Raw genomic sequence first — 25960 nt, 5'->3', positions numbered from 1 at the left:
ATTATAAAGTAATTCAGTGCATAGATGATTTGCTAGTTTGTAGCACTTCAGAGGACTAGTGTTGAGGAGATTCAATAACGCTCCTCACCCTGTTTGCAGAGAAGGGTGTGAGGCAGGAATGGTATCACAAGTACAGACACAGACACAAAGGAACAAGTTTCAACACCTTTAGTAAGTTTGAAAGGGCTTTGAGACTTCTTAACTGGCCCTAATTCTATAATGAGAGTAGTCTCGACTATCAAAGTAAAATAAAGTAGTCTCAGGCAGTCAGTCAAAGAAAGTAAAAAGTCTGTGTCAGAAGCCTATACTTGCTCTTGCACTTCACTATAACAAAGTGTGGGTAAATGCATGACAAATAAAGGTTCTATATGAATTTACCTTTTGTTAAAGGTCTCAAGAGAATAAGACCGATTTACTTTGACCAATTTTCTTTTTATTGGAAAAACGTCATTGTAAAGGTATTTTTCTCCCGACACCTTTAAAATGCATTTTCCCCACTTTTTAAAAATATTCAGGGGGTTGCAACCCATGAGCCCCCCATTGTTCTCCTCCCCCTAACACCTCACTGTCTCCTGCAGGATTTCGGCCCCAGCCTCATACCCCCAGGATTTCAGTCCTAGCCCCCACCCCCTAAACCAAAACACATACACACACACCAACACACATGCACCCACACACTTACCCGTTCTCCTGGACCTGCGCTTCTGGGTCCTGCAGAGCCTCTCAGCAGCTGCACGCACTCATGGGCGACAGGGGTGTGACAGCTCGCTTTAGTGCGGTCATGGAGCGGTCTTTCAAAAGCGACCTTTCATTAAAAAGATATTTAGAAAAAGATCTTTTGACTGGGAACGAAAATAAAAATGTATCAAAAGAATATCAGAATTGCAATGAAAGTGGCTCACCACTCCCTTACCCAAGTTCAGTTTATTGGGGTTCTTGCAAAGTTCCTTCAAAGTGGGTAGTATGCACAGTTCAAAGATTTCCCACAAATCTGCTAGGCTTCCCCTCACCTATTTCAATGTCAGTTCAACGTGCATCACTGTTCTCTTCAATGGATTCTTTTGTGCTTCCCTCACCCAGATTTATATTTCTTCAACACACAGTTATTCACAAAGTTCCTTCTTAATTACAGAGCTTGGAGAGAACTCCCTTCCCCAACATTTGCACTTCTTTTCCACAAGTTCAGTTGTCAGAGACCTTTGCAACTGCACAGTATTCTCACCCATATGCGTGATCACTCTGACAAAAGGGTTGACTTCTTAATGTCCGTGCCTCTTGCACTTGGTTTCACAGAATGGGGTCTCGGCCACTCTGTTCCTGGTTTCGCAAAATTCTCAGTTCACTTTCACATTAGCCTTTTCAGGATCTCTGCACACTCACCTGCCTTCATGCCCTTGCCTTCAATGGCTTTCCACACAATTCAACCTTCATTATTCCATGTTCTGTTACCTTTCAAGAAGCGTTCAACAATGTACCTTCTCGAATGGCTTTCAATTCAAATGGGCCTCAAAAGTCTGCCGGTCTGGAAACAAGGATGCCGGTAAACTCACTGGCACCCTTGTTACCGGACCAGAAAACTTCAAGTCTGTCTGCCGCAGCCGCTCTGCCCAACAGGTCTGACCCTGCCGAGCTCAGCAGCCACAGAAGGCAGACTTTTCACAGGAGCACCGGTACCATTGGACTCTATGGAAATGGGGATTCATTAAATTACTGGCACCCGACTTCCCAGCCGCCGGACTTGGAAAAGCCCCGGTGGCACCAGGAAATCAGGCGCCGGTATTGTTTTACCAGATGAACCCGTAATGAGGCCCAATGTCTTTATCCTTCAATGCGTAACCTCGCGTGCAACAGTGTAGCTTCGTAGAACAGCGCGCATAAAAAAACTGGCTCTCCTTTTATTTGAACCCACCGTCTGTGATTGCTTTCGCGCATCCTTTGGTTTTCAACTCGTCAGGGTCTTGGCCACCTGCCCTCAGACACCACTGGCTGAATTTGCAGCCTCGGGGTGGACACAAACAATCTTCTGGCATATGGAGGGAAGGTTTCAGCAGCTATCTAAGCTCCTTTCTCTTAACTTCACTGACTCCTTGGAGACATGGCTCCCTTGCCACGCGTTCTTCTTCACCTTGCAGCCTGTCAGTGGCTCTGTATCCCGTTCTACATGCCCTAGTTCTCGGCAGCTACCCCACCATCTCGCCACCCAGCTTGTTTTCCTTCTTGTCCCTGGCCTCACTCTCTGTGTCTTTCTCTGCTCCACCTTTTATAGCTTGGATAGTTGTCCATGAGTTTTAAGTGTGTCTTATTGTGACTGAGTGCCTGACCCTGCCTGGCCTTATTAGCGGGACAAGGCCATTGCATATTACTAGTGATAATCTTTCTAGTCTCAGTCATCCTCTTCCTCGTCTCAGTAGTGAGGCTGGCTAGGAAATGAGGGGATTTATGGGAGTTGTAGCATCCCATAAGGTTAGAGGGAATATGGGATATAATACTGTCAGGAAATGGGGGACACCATGTGTCACCTTCCGGTGTCTCCTTCCCCCTCCACGAGGACCCCCTACCCAGGTGATCCTCCCTCACTTGCCCACCCCCAGGGTCGGGATCCAATATCAATGGCCCTTCCCTAGTCCCCTGAATAAAGGATCCCTGGGGACTGAGTTGTGAAACACCTTCAGGTTTTTCACAATGGGTACCAAGTGGACAAGGAAAATTGCAGTACTGCCAGACAGAGATAGTATATTTGGGGCAAGTACTATTTCCTGCAGTAAGGAAGGTAATGTGAGAGAGAGCCACAGCAGTTCAGAATACGCTTCAGCCAGTGAAACAAATGCAGGTTTTTTTGCGGCTATGTATATATATATTGTAGATCATAAACCTTTGACTACTCTAGTTATATGAGGTATTTACTGCAGGGGCTTAAGGAAGTGCGGAAGGTGAAAGGTCCTTAAGAGTGGTCAGAAGAAATGGCAACTTACTTTTGGGAATTCAAGGTGGCTATCAGCAATGATCCGGTCTTGGCAACCCTGAATTACAAGAAACTATTCTATTTGTTTTCTCATTCAAATTGGCAGGTGATGACAGCGGTCCTGACCCAGCAAACATTGCTAGGCCACAAACGTTTAGCATACTACAGCGGACTCCAAACCCAGTAATACAGGACAGTTCTGTTGCAAGCAAGCTTTACTGGCAGCGGTTTTGCGATTCAAAACATCTTCAACTATTACTATGGGTTGCCCGGTGACACTGTGTGTACAGCATGCGGTCTTCATGATTGTAGAAAAATCCAAGTCAACTTTGATAACCCAAAGAGTTTTGGGGTACAAGGTAATTCTGTCAAATGCATCAATACATTATCTGCAGTGTCACCTATTCAATCCTGCGTCATTTGTAGCTGAGCCAGTGTAGCCTGATAATATTGTTCATGATTGTAACATTTATGAGGGGGAAGAGAGGATAAATGTCAAAGAGGATGTCTTGGAGAGAGGTATGTCCATGGTGGGGAATTTGCAAGGTGTTAAAATCCCAAAATGAAATACTTTTTGAATGCCTTGTTCCCAGAAATTGCTTCACTTTTAGGAATCAAGCACAGGTTGTGCTTGGTATACCACCCACAGGCCAAAGGAATTGTGGAGAGACTAAATGGGGTCCTTAAGGCCCGGTTAGCAAAAGTGTGCAATGATTTGAAAAAGTTGTGGTCCTACTGTTACCCCTTAGCACTATTTGGCAAATCAGCCAGGAAAACACCAACACTTGTGCCCCCAACAGATTGTGATGGGGTTGTAGGCTACACACACCTCTTTCACCTGCATGCACTGCATCAGATGCGCGCAGTACTGCAGAGGTCCTAGGAGAGGCGATTAGGGAGTAACTTTTGGCTTTAACCAAAGGTGTCAAGATTATATATTCGCAGGTTGTGTCTTCTCATCAACAGATTTCCAGAGAAAACGATACGGAAACCGACGATCAATGCAAGCTACAGCTACTCCCAGGAGAATGGATCTTCATTCAGACCTTTGTGCACCGTTGGAGTGAGCAGCGTTTCCATGGGCCGCACTGTGATATTTACACAATTGCTGTGAAGGTGGAGGGCAACAGGAATTGGATCCATATTAGTGATAGCCAAAGGGATACTGGTACCTCTCCACTGGCACAGGAGCAGGCACGAACGTAAGCCTGCCCTAAGGATCCTCCATTCATTCCAGTGAGAAAAAGGGGGGGTGCAAACGGAAATATGGGACTTGAATTTCTCAGTTTAGAAAAAGAAGACATTCACATTTATAAATTATGTTAAAATTTGTGTTTATGTGGATTGTGTAGTTCACTTGTCATGTCTGAAGATGAAAATGTAAATGTAGAAGCTTTAATTATATCTAGGTTTATAAAATATGAGGATGTATTGACAAGACATTGATGTTGATTTTTTTGGATAATGGAGATGATAAAATAGATCCCACAATAGATGTATATGGCTCCTAGGGTGTTTAACCCAAACAGAATAGAGGTAGCAGACGCACTATGCCTAGTGCGCCTAGCATTGCGCAGTGTGCGGGGCAGTTTAAAGTTCTATCAGCATCTGTTTTGCTGAGTGAAGAAGAGTGTTCAGTTGCAGATCGCACAGAGCAGAAAAACGTTCAGTGCACACAAAGAGCCCAATTGAGTTAAAAAAGGGCTATTTTTTCTAAAAAATAAAAATAAATAAATAAATAAATAAATAAAATAGATGGGAGCAAGGGGTGAAGAGTTGCAGAGGTGGAGGAATGAAAGGATTCTCACAAGAAAGCATGGCACAAATAAACAAATAATTTGGTAATGTGTGGAAAAGTTATTTGCAATGGCTCAAAGAGCCAGAAAGGACTTAAGATACAGACACCCATTTTTCTCTGTGTTTTAAGGGTGATGGCAGGGTGCTCGTTGGCACAAATAGGAAGTGCAGCAACACACTTCACATCGCTGATTGGGCTGGAGGTATGGCTGCCCTTCTGGACAATTTTTGGGCTTGTGGATCCTACGCCTAGAGGCAGTTGCCTCCAGCCTGGCGAGGTGTGTGACTACACTCCACGTTCCAGTCATGGTTATCCCTGAGGAGCACCTGGTCCAGGCGCGCCCAAAGGTACATCTGTGCCCTCTTTGTCCCCTGTGCCCCTTGAAGCTACTTCATCATTGCATATGGACAGAAAATGACTTTGTTCAACGACTGGAAGCAGGAACTATCACAACAAACCAAACCCTCAAACTACTTTTTCAGCGACCTCATCAAAAGCCTTAATGGACATTCCTGACCAGTACCGGCTGTTTAGTCATACAGAAACATGTTTTGCTCTCTTCTGGCACCTGGAGTCCAAAGTGAGGCAAATACCAAGTGGCTCCAGGTGACCAGATATGAACTACTACTGTTTATGCCTCAAGTCAGCATTTAGTACCATTAAGGAAGAGCTTCGGGCCTTGCAGCTCATGACTTTGCAAAACCATTACAACCTCGACCTCCTGAAAGCAATGAAGAGGGGGTATATGTAAAAAGATTGGGAGTACTTGTTGCACATTTGTGCCTCCAAATGACTCTCAGAATAGTACCCTGTCACATACTATCGCTGCCTTGCATAAACTCAGAGTGATCATGGAAAATGAGGCAGGAATTACGAATAATTCATGTTTTAGATTCATTGTTCTTTTAGGTGCCGTCCTAGATGAGCCTCACCATAAAGATCATCCTACATATTTTTATGTTTTTCCTTATTCTTTTTTGCTCGTCAAATGCTCTTACAATGTTGTTCTACCCAAGTACTGAAAGCAGCTGCTATGATGGATGTGACCCTGTCCAAGGCTAGGATCACTACCATTTAATCTCATATGGGTACTCAGACTGAAGCGGTTTTGTGTCCTCCACCAAGTTGTGATGATTGTGTGGAGCAGTGGGTAGATTGCGTAAGTGGTGATTGGATGAGTTGTTCAGCGGAGGAGTATGCCCATATTGGGACTGGTATGAAAGGTGATTGTAGGGTTATTGCCCAAGTTTTAAGAATAATGAGTCAAAGAAGACAATTTGGCTCATATCAAGTGACTTTGGAGGGTGCAGAGATAACAGTCAGGGTGCTACACATGCTCCTTGATAAAAATGCACATGCTGTCCCACAATGTAGGGCCTTTTTACGAGGGACAAGAACAGACACTAGCCTCTGATAAGATAAGTTAAGTGACTTGACTAAATAATGCACGTTAGGAACACATACAAACACTTGCCGTTTGGGTTCAGCTAAATACAATGAGCAGGAAGCTGTAGCTTCCCCCTCTCAGCAAAGAAACCTAACCACAAGTGGCAGCTTCCTGTCTTAAACTGGCTCATAGCAAATTCAAGAGATGCATTCGCACCATTCATATCTGATAAGAAGCCAAGGACAGGGAGCATGATACCAAAATACACACACATAGTTAAAGGGTGTAGAGACAAGTGATGTGCTTTACCTCTTCAGAAGCACATGTAATATAAAGGAGTTGAAGGGGTGTGGACGCAAGTGGCTCGCTTTGCCTGGTCAATAAACAGAAGCCCAATTACTATGGTAGAAAATCTAGGGCAGACAGACAATGGGCCTCATTACAAGTCACCCGGTATGGAAATAACGGTGGCGGTAAACCCACCGCCACCGCTGTTTCCATACCGGGTGATCTCGAGTCCTGCAGGCGGAGGTGTAATTCCCGCCAGATCTGACCTGGCGGGTTTAACACCACCCGCCTGCAGGCGGGCGTTGAAACACCGGCACCATCACGAGATGGTGCCGATGTTTCCATGGTCCCCATTCCCATTGAGTCCTATGATTGAGTCCTATGGGACTCGATGGGAATGGGGATTTACCGAATTCCGCCTCCGGAATTCCCGGGTCACTGAGGTTGCTTGTCAATGCCCCGGTAATTCCAGGAATCACGAAGGCGGAAGGGTAATACGAGTCCGACGGTAACTGAGCCGGAAAAACCGGCAGGTTACCGCCGGACTCGTAATGAGGCCCAATGCCTGTCTCTTGAATTTGCACATAGGTATGTTGTATGGTCAAAGCAAAGCAAATGAACAAATCTTAAGTACTAAGCTTTAAACTTCTAGGGGGCGGAAATGACGCACACATGCTAGATGGACCGAGTCCCATCTTCAGATAAACAGCACAGGCTGACGAGGGAGGGGAGTGAGGTTCACACAGCAATCCAGCAGAGCTCAAGTCTTGGGGGCTGGGGAGATTGAGCATTCCAGGTCCCAAGGCAGAGGAAGACGCAGGTCCAACTAACAGAAAGCTGTGGTCAACTCGTATGCTGCACAGTGTAGACTAAAGTGCGAGTTTAAATGTGAAATATTGCTGTGTGCATCTTGAGACTACATGCATTTAGTATGTTACACTATAACATACCATAGCATAGATCAGGATACTATAAATCCCATGTCACTGAAAGCTGCTGAACTAAAATGATTACTTGTTCTTTTCTCTATCAATGTAAACTATGCTCCTAGCGTACACAACATCTCTTCATATGTATCGTAATGTGCTATGCTATAGTTGCCTTTTTTATAGCTTGCACAATGTAAATTAGAGCTTGTATGATAAAGCTGTAATATAAAAAATATATTAACCTGCTATCCTCAGTGTCAGTTTCATATTTCGATGCAATGCTTCAGAATGATGTCCCTCTGAGTGCAAAAGAACTTCACACACATTTCCTGGCTACGTCATGTTAATTTATGTTAATGGGGACAAACACTCAGGAAGGTTGTCCAGGTTCTAGGTCAACTCCTGGGGTACCCATCATCATAAAATAGGACTTCTGATTCCATGCCCACTGCTCACAGCCTCGAGTGAGGTGATGTGTGTAGGGCAGAAATCACGTTTGATCACATGCAATTAGGTCACAAGAAGATTATTATGATTTGTTAAATTATTAACTAAATGGGGGCATGTTGGTGTGGTCACGAAAGGTCCCCATGATGAAAAGGGGTTTGTGTTGCATGTGCCATTTTAGTGCCAGGGGTGCGGTGACGAGGGTTGCAATTTCACTGTTTCATATGTTTCCAGTGTAGTTAATTGTGAATGGGATTTGGTACATTAGTGTAGAGGAGCAGCTGAAGGATTTGCTACTAGTTTCCACTCCCTCACCACTGTTGTATTGGAATAGCAGGAGAAGAGCTATATGTGGGACCCCATGTATTGTCCCTGTACCACATTGAGGGCACGAGAGAAGCAATGCACTCAGACAACCATATAGAATGTACTAGTGCACTGAGCAGGCTATCACGTGGACAGATGTCAGCATGTACCAATAGACATTGGGCCTCATTACGACCCAGGCGGTAAGTTACCGCCTGAGTTGTACCTAAACTATGTTTACGCCATGGTGGTTGGCAGATTTACCGCCCCATTCCAAGGTGAGTGGGGCGGTAAATCCCCATTTCCCATTCCCATTTTTGCCCCATAGGGCATAATGGGAGTGGGGAAGGAGATAATTACGCCACCGTAAATGATGGTGCCGTAATTATCTCCAAGGTCCCTTAGCGCCATGGATTTTAACGCCTGCAAAAAGCAGGCGTTAAACTCACCATGGCGCTAAGGGACCTTGTAATCAGGCGTTAAGGGTCGGCGCCGTTTACGGCACCGTAAACCTCTTAACGCCTGGGTTGGAATGATGCCCATTATGAAAAGTGAAATCTGACACGGCAGATTAATGTCATAAAGAAGATATATGAAGCTATATGGAAACGATATGAAAAACCTAAGAAGTGATAGTATCGGAAGTACCTCTTTGCCTCTCACGCTGTCCGGGACGTTCTGGAAGGCTGTTTCCACATTGCTCCATTCAACGAGCTTACTTAGCCGTCATACGGCCTTATTTCCAGTGGCCCCACCCTCTTTTACATGGAACAGGTTAAAAGCAGCAGATCGCGCGCACCAGGCGAAGTACCGGAAGTACCTCTTTGCCTCTCACGCTGTCCGGGACATTCTGGAAGGCTGTTTCCACATTGCTCCATTCAACGAGCTTACTTAGCCGTTATAAGGCCTTATTTCCAGTGGCCCCGCCCCCTTTTGCAAGGAAGTGGTTAAAAGCAGCAGATTGCGCGCACCAGCGTGCGCGCACCAGGCGAAGTACCGGAAATACCTCTTTGCCTCTCACGCTGTCCGGGACGTTCTGGAAGGCTGTTTCCACATTGCTCCATTCAACAGTATACACCGCGGTCACAAGCTGGGGATATATGTGTGGACTTTCAAATAACTATAAGTGATTATAGCATCTTTCTTTTTATTATTTTTAGAGCTTACTTAGCCGTTATACGGCCTTATTTCCAGTGGCCCCACCCCCTTTTGCAAGGAAGTGGTTAAAAGCAGCAGATCGCGCGCACCAGCGCGCGCGCACCAGGCGAAGTACCGGAAGTACCTCTTTGCCTCTTCGCCTTGGTGCTGCGGCGAGGAGGCACTTCGGGTATGTTGCGTGATTGCAGCGTGGAATGCAATTACGCTTGTCCAAGCGAAACACTCTGCAGCCTAGTGTAACCTCCCCCCCTTCACTGAGAGCGTTAGCCATGTCCCCATCAAGGGCCGCTCGCGAACCATTTCTCATCTTGCCTCCACGCCAGTGTCAGGTACCAACAAGAAAACTTTGTGTGGATCAGAAAAAGTATTAAAGGATGCGGATATCCGTGCCTTTTACAAAGACATTACGGCTAAGGCTCATGCCAATAGCAAACCTCCGGCACCGACGCAAGTTTCAAAGCCATTGGTGACGAAAAGCAACACCCCAGCTGCTCTTACAGCAGCCTCAAAAACTAATATGGACACAAAGTGTGTATTGCAGAATCAGGCTGGGAGGTGTAAGTCACCAGTTTCTTCTATCTCTGTGGTGAATGATACGTGTGAATTGAATGTATTTAATGTTCCCAACGTTGCCAAAATGCCTTCGCATACCTCGTCTGTTACCGATGTTAAAAGTGCTACCTCCGATTGCAAATGCGAACTGTGCAAATAATTTAGAGGTGATAAGCACGCTAGATGCACAGGTCATTGACCTTGAAGACGAGGGCTCTGGGTTTTCTGGGCAAACGCTGCCTGACAATGTGTCCGCCTCTCCCGTAATGTTTGTACCGCCAGAACCCAATTGCACAATTTCACCAGTGAGTGTTTCCTTTATGCGCCCTACCCCAAGAAGACCTATCTCTCCCATAAGTAAAAGGAGTTTGGCGCATTTAGGCATGCAGGGGTAGAGAATGTTGGAAGCCACCCTGCAGGCTATGAATTCTGCCATTCAAAACCTAGGGAAACTATTTGTGGCATTAGACACTAGATTAGAGAAACAGGCGGCTGTGTTGGATCAAATGTCTAATTGGCAAAATACCTTTGGGATCGAGATAAGGGCGGAATTACATCAACTAAGTTTCCCTAAACATAGTGATCCGGTCATGTTCTCAGTACCTGTCCAGACTTCTGCATTAGTAGAGAAACTTAATTTGGCTATTCCCTTGATCGAGGGGATTATTTTCGACATGATGCCAAATGAGAGTTTGATGCTTAATTGTGTCTCAGAGGGTGCCCCTGAAGATGTTCTGGGGGTTCTCGTAAACTCATCACCAACGACAATAAAAAAAAAAGTGTATACCATCTTCACCCCCGCTAATGGCAAGATAAATAAAAATAAAAATATACAGAATGGTAAGTTAACAAAAAATCAAAGTGCCCCTAAAGTGGCAACAAATTCAAGCTCTAAACAATTCTTTAAGGCTCTCACGCTTCCCAAAAGAAAAAAAAACCTCATTGCGGCATCTGAAGCCATAAGGAAAAAATATAAACAACGGATACAGGGAAAACCTACACAATCTAGCATTGTACCCTCGCCGGCAGATTATGCTCCTCTGAATGCACTACTGAAAGAAGTAGACTTGCACAGTGCTGCAATCCTGCAAAAAGCGAAAAAGAGAGTGTCACTAACTTCTGCTGATAATATTAAAGCTAGTATAGCGGAGTTCAGAAACCTAGACGCCCTTCAGGCACATAGACAGGAAATCAGAACAGCAGTGGATGCATATATGTCTGATCAAGCCCTGTTAATTCCATCGGGGAGGGATTTGAAATGTCTTCCTCCTAATAGTCTAGTGGAGCAGGATGGAAGAGTGGTCTCAGATAAAAGTAGTGTCCAAATCCTGGAATATCCCCAATCCAGAGGAAATGACACACACATGAGTGAGTCTACTCTAAAATGCCGGCTACATATACTCCTAGCTTGGCTGGAGTTCCTCCTGACTTCAGGAAAAGTCAGTCTCAGAAATCATCCCCACAATCCCCAGGGAACGGATTTAACAGCGGAAATGATGGGTTTAATTGAGACTGCCCTAAAACAAATTCAGGCAAAAACAAAAAGTGAATCCCCAAGAGCTCCGCGCAGTCAAACTCATACTGCTCTAGGCCCGTTGACAAATCCTCCAGTGAAAAAAAGATTGGCACCATATTCACTAATTTTGACATGCAGAAAACCACCCTGTAAGCAATATGACCTTAGAAGATCTATTATGGCCATATTTTCTGATGTTGTACAGTTGGAGGACATCAGCAAAAACTACACCTTCACACATCTTCGACCTCGTTGTGAAGGCAAAGAAAGCTGAAAAACGTGCTCAGTTGAGATTGGCTATTAAGTATCCTCCGGCCATCAGAGTTCTACTGGTTGAGAAAATAAAGTTAAAATATACAAATTGGGCAAAAAGATACCGCGCAAATTTGTATCAGCAAGATGGTGCAGGCATGTTGAACATATTAGCAACCAAGAACACTTCTAAAATTTGGGCTCTCATTAATTTTGCGACGGGCTCTTCACAACTTGCGGCACAATAAAATGCAGTGTCTGAACAATCTTGGACACAGCATTTTTCTGATCTTTATTCAGTTCCAGAAGGTGCTGTACCTTTTGACCCCTGTGATTTGTACAGTCATTTTAATCTTGACTTCGATTATGAGGATATTGTCCATCTCATTAAAACATCATCCAACTCCAAAGCAGCTGGCCCTGATGTTTTATCAAATTACACCTTAAAGTTGCACCCGGAACTGTGGGCATCGATACTGTATCACATCTTCACAGCAGTCAATGTAGCCCAGGCTATTCCTGGAACATGAACCCATTCCATCACCATTCCGATATTCAAGAAGGGGGATCGGCGGGCACCTAGTAGCTATCGTCCGATCTCCCTTCTTGATGTACCAGGTAAAATCTTTGGTAGACTGCTATTGAAAACATTTAATGCCTGGTCTATACTGGCACAGGTAAGAGACAGCTTCCAATCTGGCTTTGTCTCTGGTTTGGGAACAATACCAAACATAATGTGCTTAAATATAATCAAAATGCAATATGCCGCCAGGGGCCAGCCACTCTACCTGGCGTTCATAGATTTTCGGGCTGCATTCGACTCCATTGATCGGGCACTGCTTTACAACAAACTCAAGAGATATAATTGCCCAAACTCACTAGTAAATATCTTGATGCTACTGCATTCAAACACCACGATGCAGGTACGCCTAACGCATGAAGGCTTATTATCTGCCCCTATCGATATCATGAGAGGCCTAAAGCAAGGATGCCCGTTGGCCTCAAGCTTATTCAACTTCTTCATCTATGACATGGGAGAAATCTTTAGTACCATCTGCTGTGATTCTCCGAAATTGGGTACTAACAAAGTCAGCTATCTCTTATATGCTGATGACCTAGTACTACTGTCGCAAACACCTTATGGCCTTCAGCAGATGCTAAATCAGTACACGATAACTAATCATTTGCAAATAAAAGCAACAAAATCCCAAGTAGTGGTATGCCACAACATTGGTAAATGAAAGAATACGAAATATGCCTGGACAATTCAGGGCAAGGAACTTCTGGTTGTTGAACACTATAAATACCTGGGTGTAACTCTTAGCAATTCTGTCATACCTAAAATTGAAATTTGGGAAACACGTAACAAACTCCAGTCCTTGACCTCCCAGACAAGGATCCTTGTTGCAAAATACGGTAAATTCTCATTCAAACATGCAGTATCTTTTTACCAAAGGAAGGTTTGTACCAATACTACTATATGGAGTTGAAGCAGGAAATCCACAGAATCGTTTGTATTGGGATAGAGTACAGGGCAAATACTGGCGGCAAGTCATACTCTTTGAGTTGGGGGTATTGTCATTGTATTCTCAGATATTGTGGAAAATGTCTGCCTTCCTGAGGAAATGTCTGTTAAGTCTTAATGAATCGAATATATTGGGCAATATTTGCTTGTCAGCTCCACTGGTTTTTTTAACAAGTGGTGCACATTTCTGTACAATGAAATGGCTCAGGCTGAAGTAACCATCGAGACTTTGCTTTCTAATCCAGACTTAGCGGAAAAAAAAAAATCTTTGAATGCGACTGGATTAGGAATCTTGCAGCTTGCCATACCTACAAAGACTTTGATAGTGCAATATTTGGCTTGAAGAAGTACAAAGTCATGGCGGAATATTTAAATAAATGCCTGTCACCTCATTTACGGCGACAATATATGAGAGTTAGATTTAACCTGTGGCACACCCGCGATGTGTTACAGAGGAGAAATCCAATTCCCCCAGATGAGAATTTCTGTCGATACTGCCTCAATTTACAACAGACAGAAACTCTTCAACATCTGGTTGTCGCTTGCCCTGGCTTACAGTCTATGCGCACAAAACTATTTCAAAACGTACTTATGTTATTCTCTGAGCCTGATGAGGGAACACGCTGGAAACTCCTCTTTACAAGTCCTAGATTGGCCGTGAAGGTAGCAATTGTACACTTTGTGGAGGCAACTGTGCCAGAACTTTCATGTACATAAATGTCAAAATTACCTAAGAAAAGTAATGAAGTGAAAAGTATTTTAAAAATGTGGAAACTATTGTACATTGATACTATGCAAAATGTTATATTTTATTTGCTTGTGAAACAAAAAGTTAAATATTCGAAAAGTTGTCTTTAGCAACTAAACAAATAAAGAAAATGTAAAAAAGAAGATATATGAAGCTATATGGAAACGATATGAAAAACCTTAGAAGTGATAATGTAACTGAAGAACTAAGAGAAACACATACCAAAAGATGAAGTAATCATGAAATACAAAGATGAAGTTACTTATTGACCAATGACTGTAAATACGCAGTAACACAGGGTAGAAAAGACATACAGCAGCTTGCTAAATAGGTATATGGCAAGGACGCCCATTATAGGAAATTGGACAGTCGGCTTGTGAAAGATTCAGTCAAGCTACCTCAGAAATAGGCTAAGGATGCAGAATCAGGAGAAGAGCACTGTGCAAAATGAACATGTGGCCATGTTGGCCTAGGATCAAGGAGACTATTTTAAGGAATAATTGCAAGGCATAAGGGGAGTTAACCAAGGATGAGCTATGAACGAAGGGCACATCGCTCTCAGATTAACAAAGATGAAAACATTTGCAATAGCCAAGTATTGGACAATTAAGTGTATAAAGCTCACAGGAGATGGAGTGTGTGGTGCAAGTCTCTAGAGGCTAAGAGGAGCAACGACAATCAGCATAATTTAATCAAATAGCAGTAAATAGAAGGTCGTAATTGACAATTTTGAGGTCTCCCAACACATTATTCAGAAATCGAAAACAAGGGCTATTCATTAAGCCGTCAACGATGATCATGATGTGCTCACACTCCCTTAGGACAGTGAGCAGGCTGCACAGTCAACTACAAACAGAACACTTTGGTTTATGGCCGAATTGATGAGAGAAGATGGATTAATTGGAAATGTGGGGAGTAGTCAGACGGGATTCAAAGCACCTAGGTTTCTTCACACATGTGCTGTAACAAGTCGAAAGTCCAAGGTTGGGTGGGAATGCCAAACAATCAGTGGGTCTAGCAGACAACTCCACATACAATGTTGCATGGACCTATCTGCTGCTTTTACGTCCATTATAATCAGTACTGTATGCCTTTAGAGGTAGTTCAAGGCATGCCCTACAGATAAGGGGTAGCTAATGAAACACTAATCCTTATATGTTCTAGAAGTAGATATGTTCCCTTAACCTATCCCTTCCCTTGATAGGTTTGTTTGCCACAAAGGATGATGTCATAGAGGACACAGAATGAGGTATAAAGCCTCTGTATAATCAAGCTTGCATGGGAGTGTGCATGCATCAGTCCAATGTCCGTCAGGTGTCCCTACTTTAGAGTAAAGTAGTATTTTGCCATATTCCTGGAGTCCGTCCATTATTTGGTCTGCGATCATTATTGGTAATTCCATTTAGCACAAGATACACTTCAAGTTGCTAGAGCACATTAGTGTTACTTTTTGGTTAAAGTTGATACATATTGGATTGCACGCATGTAGAAAGATAAAATGCTGAAGCCACCAAATGAAATATAAAGACGATTCAGACATGTCTACATAATCGCCTTGGCCCAAAATATCTGTGCCTTCACCTCCAACCTTCAGTGTTATTTGGATGACACACAGCTCTCTTTCAGGCTACCGACGGCCTCGTCCTCTACCTCGATCATTCCAGACTGTCTGTCCGCAATTCAGTCCTGGTGTGCTGCTAATGATCTCTGCTTTAATGTCAGTAAGACACATCTGGGGGTCATCTCTTTCGCTCATTCTCTTCTCACATCTTGGACATGTCCAAATAGTCCCACTAACAGCTGCACCTCCTCAGAAGCATTCTACCTTTTCTCACCATCCCCCAGAGGCTCACGGTCTCCAGAGCCCTGGTTCTCTCCATACTGGACTTCAGCAACACTCTCTTTCTCAATCTTCCTACTGCTACTCTCTGACCCCTTCAACTTATCCAGAACAGAACCACAAGACTTATCCTTGGCCTCAAGCTCAGGGACTGCATCTCTCCGGCACTGAAACCCCTCCATTGGCCCACCCCCCGTGGCTGCAAGGATCAAGTTGATGTCCCGCGGCATAGTCCACAAAGCTTTTCTTGGGCGGGGCTCATACTATCTACAATGCTCTCTTCCTAAATATTCTCCTTCCAGAGCCCTCCGCTCGACCTCCTCCAACTCTCTGCGGGTGAGCTGTTTTTCCAAACAGAGATTTGAGGATAGATCCTTATCCCCTGCAGGTGCCTCCCTCTGGAACCGCCTCCCTGCCTCTCTCCATTTTGGGCCGGACCTCCTTAAGTTCCAGAAACTCCTCATGACCTTCCTCTTCTCTTCTTCCTTCTCTCCCTCTCCCCTGCTAACCTCCTTTCTCTTCTCTCCCGCTTCCCTCCCTTTTCTCTTCCCCAACCTTCTCAGTTCACCGACTGGTCGCATGGTGCACCTCCAGAGCCTCAAAGGTCCCAGATGCCCCCTCCAGTCCTGCACTTGCCTCTGGGCCCCTGCACTCTGTTTTGCACTACTGCATGCAGAATATGTTCCACGAGAGTGGCAAGCGCTCTGCACTTCACCCAGGCCCCTGCTGGACTGAGAGCATGTGTCCCCCACCCCCTCGTACTTCATCTGCGCACTTGCATGACCTTGAATGTACTAGGGCTTGCAGGTTTGTCTGTCTCGTACTCTCTCCGTCTCCCCTCCCTAGCTTGTTTCTGTATGTCATTCTCCCTCTCCCAACCACCCTGCTCTCCCCACTCTTTGGCATGCACTTATACCAGCAGAAATGCCCCTGGTCTAGTATGCTAGTAATTGTTGTTAAATCATTCGGAATCTTCAAGGCCTAAGAAGGAGTACTTTATCCCCTTGTTCCCTTCCCACCTTGAAGTGCTTCGAAGCGCTTCACTTGAGTTTAAGCGCTTTACAAAAACTATTGCAATCAGGCAATGAGGAGTTTTTATACTGTGCATGTGAGAAAGGGGGCACGTTCTGAAGAATCCACTGTAAAGGAAAGATAATATTTATTAAACATGCATGCACACTGAGAAAACAAAGAGGTTATATGAATCTAGATATGGTGGGCATTTTATAAACATGGCAGTCAGGGGTTTACTTTGAGAAACTGATTCTGCTGAGCTTTAGGGGCAAGAGGATAGGTAAATAAGTAAGTAACTACAACCTCAGTGATGGTCAGCTCAGCTAAAAGATCCGGCCATGGTTTTTATGGCCTGATAAGTATTACAGAAAGCAGATGTAATCTCTTGAATGGATGGGAGCTTGACAGAGGGTTTTCGTTAATTGTTTTCGACCAGCAATAAACGTGGGGTGAATCAGTGCTCGAGGATGAACTAATCAAAACGCAGGAGTTTTAATTGTATTCTCAAGATATGCCATGTGTGATGGAATGGCAGTTATTTAGATTTGAATGTTCCAATGGAGCCAGTGAACCTGGGCAGACGAGATAGCTATCAATAGTTCAAAGAGAACCAGTTTACTCAGCCTTCTTCATATCGCTTGAAGTATATATGTGAACCATGTGCAATGAAGACTTAAGGTTAAAGGGCTCAGGCCAGTTGTTACTTGTAATGAATGTTTGCACACTTGTTGATGATGTTATGACCTACCACGGAGGAATCCTAAAAGGAGGTGCATTTTACATCTGAGCTGAAGATGGTAGTTAAGATAACAGCTACCAATGAGAATGTAGAATTGGAGAAAAATGTGATTTCTTTCGAGAAGTTATGCGGGGGGTTGGATTGTAATAAAATACATGGGAATGTTTTAACTGTTGGAAAATTGTATATAATGTGTCAACGTAAGTGGTTCAATGAGACTTGGGTTAGTTTGCCTCCACAGCATCATCTAGCTCCTCCCCAGACGATTGCACTACAAACTTGCTTTAGGTACAAAACGTGCACACTTTCTCCGTTGGTGACTCCACTTGGGTTAAGGTGATTAATGGGGCCCACCCCCAAAGGGGTGTGATGAGATGCCACAGCTGGCTTGGCACAACGACAAACTGAGTCTGGTATTTCCACTTCTTTGTATGTGATATGATTTTGCAACATGATCAGTGAATTGTATATTACAGACTACAGTCCATATTAGGTATGGCACATGGCAGCTATAGACCCTTGAGTGCCCTGTACATAGATTGGATGTTAAAATCACAGCATGACTGTTGCAACCACAGTGCAGAGGCTGTATTTGGAAGTAGTGATGACAGCTGGCTAATGGACATTTCCCCATTCCTTCCCCCTTTTATTCCACGATGCTGAAGCATTTGTCTGACAGTTGGTTAAGAGCATGGTTCTGGGCACAATATGGGTACAGTACGGAAAGGGGTATGTAATTCACTGGTAAGTGCTGCTAGGATTTCAAGACATGGACATCCTGTTACTGCACATCATTGTTCTCATCCGATGTTGTGCATGCAAATTTAATTTGTGTGGGTTCCGCCGTGAGGGTACATTGCCAGACACCTTTGGAGAGTACATATGCACCTTGTGTGAAGCTCCCCACCTGCCTGGTAAAAGGTAATCCTAACCTCAGCACTGGTGAAGTACGTTTAGCTAAGTATTCCATGTTTCTGGGGAAACCAAACAGTGGTCAGGAGCAGAATGGAACATAAAAATGTCTATGGAACCAATGAAAAAGTGGCCCACAGTTGTAAATGGCCATTAATTCCTTTTGTGACACTGTTTGAATAGTATCCAAAGGGGAGTTTTCTGATAAAATGTGATGCAAATTGTGCACTGAAGATTTATTGAGCAACACTGGTCAAAACTACTAGCCGCATATTGAAGTAACTCAAAACTGGCCCACATTGGCCAAACAAACGCGCCCACAGGCAGTCATGGACATAGTGCCATATAGGCCTGTCCAAGACGGTTTCTGTGCATTGCCCCTTGCTAGCATTTCCATGGCCAATACTAGAAATACCTTGATGCATCAGGCCGACGCTCTAAGACATGTGTGTTGGGTGTGGTGTGCCCTTTGACTACACAAAGGGCAAGTTCAATACTGGTCTATTGTCATCCGCAAAATTACTTTCGTGCTCAGAGAATATGATGGTAGAGTTTGGGCATTTAGGGTGCTCATCTTTAGCTCCATGTATTTATACTATATAGACCAAGCAGCAGCCGTATGGTTACAGATTTTACAGGAACGTGTAAAAATGCTTTCTAACTTTTGTACCAGTGCATGAAAGGTTTCCGAATGTTGCGGGACACTGATCTAGCAAATTAGAACACATATAATTTGGGAAATCGAATCAATGTTTGCATACTCAAAATAATGTAAAAAAAAAAATGTGCATGGGTGTTTCCAGAAGTTGCAAAATGCACTTTAGCGTGCAAACTATACACTTTGATTTTCGAGATTTTAAGCACAACCCAAAGCCTGAAGCAGCTGTAACAATATCTATTGAGGACCACTATAAACACGGAAAAGACCTTCTCCCCTGCCCAATTAAAGCATCACACCAAATACCGATATCCCGAGAATATTTTGTTTGCTTAGCCGGTCTGAACAACATATCACCAAGGCTTTCTCCCCCTGTGCCACGCTAAGCCAAAAACCAGGTTGAGGTATTGAGATGATAAATATTTTTGATTAACAAATGGTTTTATTAGATATCTAGAAAACAATTAATTTACACACACCACCTTCTTTGTGTCATCCAAATCTACAAAATCACACCATGCATTGCAATACTACAGTACAATTATGCAACTTTTTAGTTATCAGCATAGAAAGTTCACAGGCATTTATACATTCAATTTGAACATGAGCTAAATGTCTCTGCACCCAAAATACATGCATTTGAGAACACCATTTATTTCAAATCAGCACGTTTGTTCCTCCTTTACTCCAAAGTAGTCTCAAACCTTTCTGCTTTGAGCATCCCTTTCTCACTCCCATGAGAGAGTGCATTTCTTTCAATGGAGACTCACACATGCAAGGTTTTGGACCATGGAACAGATAGGGATTTTCGTTTTGTGGACAATGGTGCCTTCAAAGGAAAGGCAGTGTATTGTGATTTGGAATAAAATGGGAAAATACATTTTTGAATAATTCAACTGAAAGGCAGGGCTTTGGGAAATGGAATCAATGGGAACATTTCTTTTTGAACAATTAACTTTCAATGGGGATGCAGGTTGTTGGGATTTTCATTTTGGGCCAAGGGACACCCCTCTTCTATAAGGGAGTCAGGTGTTACAGGAAATTTGGATCCCCTAACTACTTTATAGGCTATAGTGACTACAACACACTGGGAACAAGGTTTGTTAGTTTCAAATTCTAACAAAAATCTCTCATGATCTTTCCTATGGGGGAATTAATTGAATTATTTGTAATGAAATATGCTAAGGGTCTACACAGTTTTATCCCCCTCCCACTAATGGAAGAGAAGTCACTAATGAAAATGAATGAGTTAAAACCGACATATTCCCCTCACTCCTTTGTTGTCATTTGGATCAATCTACTTACATGGGAGACCTTGGTTATTGGGCACTCAGGGAAACAGCAGGGCTCATCTTTGGAAAGCACAGATCTGGTCAAATGCTTCTGTCAAGGATAGTCTCCAGCACCCACTCCTCGGCTGGCTCCTCAAATGTCAGGCACTGTCAGCTTTTAAGCTTCCTAGTCTCTGCCTCCCATGCAAGGTTTAAGGCCTCTCAATGTAGGCAGCTGTCTCCCTCTAAGGTTTTGAGTCAGATTTTCTCCTGGCAAGGTGGTACCCCCAACGGTTTTGGCAGCTCTCCCCTTCCCATAGAGAATTTAAGTTTATATAGTACCTGTGACACTCCAAATTATGAATATTCCCACACATTAAATTGGAAATTAATTTTCCTCTCACTCCCACAAATCCAGCCCCTGCCAGCTGATGGTTTAAGGCTTAAGAGGTCTGGATTATGGCTGAAGGGAGGAGAGAAATGCATCATTTCAAATTATGTTTGTTACCTTTTGGTTTTCTCAGAAAATCACAACATGACAACTTTATTCAATTTACAGATAACCACTGCAAACTATACATTTCAGATTCAGCGACTCCTGCTGGGGCCTATTAAAATTAGTTTGGTCTTGTCACAACCTTCCTGGATCATTTATGGGAGGGCCAATCATACTTTTACCTATAACTCAAATTACACACATTGCATGTTGATATTTTCAATAGAACTGACAGGCTTTTTGTGATCTTTGAATGTAGTCCTAAATGAGCTCATTACGACACATGTTTCTCCCATTAAGGAAAAAGGAATCCAATGTTAATCAATAGCAATACATAATATAGAAGTCTTCAGTTTCACATTTCAGAAAACCCAGGCAGTTTGTTTTTTCCAAAGTCACACGACTAGGACATCTGCTTATCTAGGTTGTCCGTTTATACACAGTCTTTAAAGTTCCATTAGGATTCTCTCATAGGCATTTTATTGGGGCCATGACAGTCCTGAAAGGTCAGCTCAGTTTGCTTCATTATCTGACACTTGCACAATTTTGAGCTAAAAACTGTTGTTTTTCTTTGGATTTAACTGAAACAGGCGCGTTTACCTGGTGGGCCTCAGCCAAAGGTCTGAGGTCAGAACTCCAGATACACAGCCGGCAGTTCAGTGGGGGAAGCTGAAAAAGCAAATTACAATCATATTTGTAAGCTGAAAGCAGGGTCTTTAAATAAAAAGATGGGTTTATTTCAACTCATCACATTTGGGCCTGCTTTCCATGGCTTACTTAATACATTTCTTCAATCTGATGGTTGAAAAAACAGGAGTGTTCCTCTTGAATTGTCCACATACAAGCTATTATTTAACCTGGGAAACCAGTGTCCATTTTAAACGAAGAAGGACTTTCCATTTTACCCAATATCACTATGCATGGTGGAAAGTAAGTATTTTTGTTCATGTCAAATGAAATGTCACTTGGCTACACCTTTAGATGTAATGCACAATTCCTTCTTTAATTTTCCAAATGCGCAGCATTTTAATGTGTGGCCGTCCCATGCATCATGCTGCCAATTGTTTCTCTTAGACAAAATGTGCCCATTTAATAAAGTCAGAATTTAAAGAACGCATGTCTTGTATTGCAGAACTTCAATGCAACATGCCATCGGTCTTTCTTTTTCCCAGTCTGTGGAGTCAAGATTTTCAGCACCACATGTCTTTGGTAATATGTTGGGTAGATTCAGAAGTCTTCAGTTCTAAGACACACTCTCCTTCAGCTGACTGCCTTTCCATTTTGGTGAAGTTGAGAGAGGGCCCATTTTTGTTAATTCACTAGGCCTCCTGTTGGAAAACAATGTTTTGAAATGGCCTGCATGTTCCAATGGGTCATACCCATTAGCCAATCATGAAAGAGGTTTGCATGGCCTTTTAATTTGTCACTCTGGGCTACATTTGCACCACACATAGCGCATGCAACAAAATGTCAATGATAGCATTAGCATTCCCTTTTCAAGGCTAAAATAATGTATTGTGTCAGCGAGCATGCACAGAAGACATGGAGGGACAAACAGTTTAAATTATTCCACAAAACATACAGAAACACCAACAGGCCAAACCTCAGATGCAACAGCATTAAGTCAAGTTAAGTATTATTTGAGGGAGAAAACAAAATGTATGTAATGTAAAGTGCTTTTATAAAGCACTCTTCTGCCAAAAATGTTAACCTCACTGTGCATGGCTCTATAAGAAAGAAGGAATGGGTGGGTTGGTCCAACAGCAGGAAGGCAGATGCAGAAACCTTTGGTGTTGATGGATGCCGGTCAGAAGTACCCGTTAACCGTGTGTCGATTTGAAAACCTCCAGGTCGTTTGCAGTTGGAATGAACTGGGCAGGTTAGCCATATTGGCATCCCACGGATTGTGGAGAGCAAACAATGACAAAATGGTTGTGGATAGGGCGGGAATATGTTAAGCACACTAGATCTAGGAGGTCATCAAGGAGTGTGGGAGGTGTAGGAATTCAATATTTTAGTAGTGAGGAGATAAGGTGTTGAAAGGGGGCGCAAGGGTGTGGTCACATCCTTGTTTTTGGGGGTAGATTTCAATGAGATTAAAGTGTTAAAAAAATGCTGTAAATTAGTACAAATATTTCTTGGGCAGTTTTTAGTGGGTTGCCATTATCTTTTATTTATTTCAAATTAGTTGATTAAAATGAAACTAAATATGGCGAAATTCACAGAAATCCACAAAATCCATAAGATCATCTACACCAAACATACAGTGCGCTAGTTTATCTCAAATTATTTCCTTCACATGGTGCTAAGAATTGAATCCGCAATAATGTGATGTTATGAAAAGGGATGGGAGGAAAAATATTGAACAGGGTGGCTAGATAACCTGAAATCTCACCAGTGACATGCATGTTCCACAGTGGAAAGATTTATGGGAGTTTACATACCCATGAGCTTGGCGTGGACTTGTAGGTTGATGCGTGCTGCCAATAGTGGTTGCAGCTTGATTTATGGGTGTATTTTTTGTGCATTTTCTTCACATAATTCTTGAGCTATGCCTACCAACGCACAGCATTGATATTTCTACTTTAACAGAATAAATTTTTTCTTTAACCCGTTGCCGATTTCTGCCTTTATTTTATTTTGTACTGGCCTGATGTCTAGGATGTGGGCTAGATAGGTTTATGTGTAGAAGAGTGTTTTTATTTACTGGCGTTTTTTGGATATTCTGTAGTAATGCCTGTGACTCCTGTGCACAATGGGGGTTACCTTGGCATTTAACTATGGTATTTTGTTTTCTGCAAGATGTGGGCTCCTTATAAAGGGTGTATGCCTTTGTAGTAAGTGTATGAGACCGGGTGTCTACGTGAATGAGCAAGTACATGGTGTATGGGTGAACAAGTGGGCAGGAGCTTTCGCGAGGTCGTTTCTTGTTGTGAAAGAAAGGCGTAATGCAGGTTGGAAAATTCATGAAAGCGCAACTAGATGTTGCTATGTAAGAACCTAGAATGACCTTCTCACAATCCCACTAATACAGGTCACTTTAAAATGTTTGTGTTTACAGAATATCGACCTTGGGATTTGTCCCTATAACTGTTTCAGACAATGTTCCTATGGACTTTTCTGCTACTGGGTAAGCCCCAGGCATGTACCTTATTTGAAATACAGCATTGTACTCAGTGATTCGTCTTTGTAATAACCGGAACTAATGGGCTTTTCTTTTTCTTTTTTCCGTTTCCCCTTTTTCTCGTTTTTTGAAACAATTGTATTTTGTTTTTCCTTTTGATTATTAATTGAACACGGTATGACTATGGTTGATATGATGACTCTGATTTTGAATATTCTCAACCCACTCCATCCTCCCCTTCACCAACCCCTGTTTCTCTGTCGAATAACAATGTGCTATATGTTTTGTGACAAATCAATGTATATCCAATGTGTGCAATGGAATCATGCATTTGCCTATTATATTGTGTGTTTTATGAACAAAACATTTTTTGGTTTGAACAATGAATGTAGCCCTGATTTGATAAAGGCTTGTGGGAGCCGAAACGTGTAATCGAGTAGAGGGCTCGCACATTAGATCGTGCAAACAGATTGTGCCATTAAACAATCCAACTCTACACTGGCGCTGAGTCCTGGAGTTTTTTCATCTTTTCTCATATTTCAAACGGAGCTCAGTTTACAAAGTGCTGAAGTTGAACGTGTACGGGGGCGAGGGTGGGGGGAAAGGGGCCAATGCTCCAGTTCAGTGGTGGAGGATAAGGAATATAAAATTTAAGCGAGGGAAAAGAGGAGTGCCTTCTAGAAAGAACAGGGAGCTGCGACAGTAGCAACTGCTAAGGCATAGAGATTTTGTGGCACTCCTAGCGTGAGAACTCAAGGGTTGTGGCTTTAGGAGCCATGGGATGCAGAATTGTGTATGGTGGAATTCCCGAGTCAGTCCGAGCAAGGGGAAGAAATAGACTGGCGTGGGACAGAGAAACCAGATTTATCGAAGCATGGACAAGAATGATGGGATACCAGAGAGCAGGGTTGCTTTACCAAATTACTCCTGAGGCCATCATTTATTTCGATGGGCAGGACTTTCTCCAACAACATTCATTAGCTAGAAAATCACTTTATGATTTAATATAAACATGTGAAATATGTTTTTCCTTGTTGCTGGTTGTTAAACTTGCACTCTTGCCATTGCATTACCCTTGAATTTATTAACCCATTACGTTTGTGCCGTTGACAAATTGGTTTGATTAATAATCTTTAGAATGTGCACACAATAAAAACGTTTTTAATTAAATAACCGAATTGTGTAATGGAAAACAATGTATTAGATATACCAGCCCTTGGCAATTGACTTTCAAACAATTTGGGTTCCATGAGATAGGGGTGAACCCAGAACAACACCTAGGAATAGCACACCTCTGTTATTGCATAAGTGATTCAACCTCATTCAGAAATGTTCTGGTTGGGACACTATTTTTTTGTATTAATGTTTTATACTTTCCCAGTCCCAATCAAAGTAGGGGATACTCTTCATTTAAATAAATTACCAATGTCTGGACCTCGCACAACAGGGCTGGGTTGTTGAAGGGGAAAGCATAATGTCCCTGGATTTCTCCCATCACACAAGACTCCAATTGCACACATTTTTCACATTTCTACTGTAATCACCTCAATGGTTTTACAAAACGTTGTCCGCTGAATTCGTGGTCAGGCAGAGCCAGAAGTAAACATCACCTTGGTGTAGGTTAGCAAGGACTGTGCTGATAAGACTTGCACCCTTCTTTGATACCCTGATCAACTCCTAGTTTTCTTCTTGCGGAGTACACTCACACAGCCACAAGGATGAATGGGCCCGCCCAAAAAAAACCACACACACACTACACAGTATCCCAACATCCCTACCAACTACCACCTCATCACCACCGTCCCTTTCCTGCTAAAAATCCCCAATCAAGTAGCCTATCTTCAGATAGTTTCCTGGAAAACTACAATCTCCTGGGCCTGCGCCAATCTGGCTTCCGGCATGGTCACTGCACAGAATCTGCTATCGCACTAAAGATAAAACTAGAGGACATTAAATATGCTGGAAAGTCAGCCTTCCTCCTGCCGCTTGACTTATCTGCAGCCTCTGATCTTGTGAATCACCAAATCCTTTGTGAACA

Source organism: Ambystoma mexicanum, chromosome 5q (assembly GCF_040938575.1).
Source record: "Ambystoma mexicanum isolate Mex_15411 chromosome 5q, UKY_AmexF1_1, whole genome shotgun sequence".
NCBI classification, from domain to species: Eukaryota; Metazoa; Chordata; class Amphibia; order Caudata; family Ambystomatidae; genus Ambystoma; species Ambystoma mexicanum.
This window is presented reverse-complemented; position numbering follows the sequence as displayed.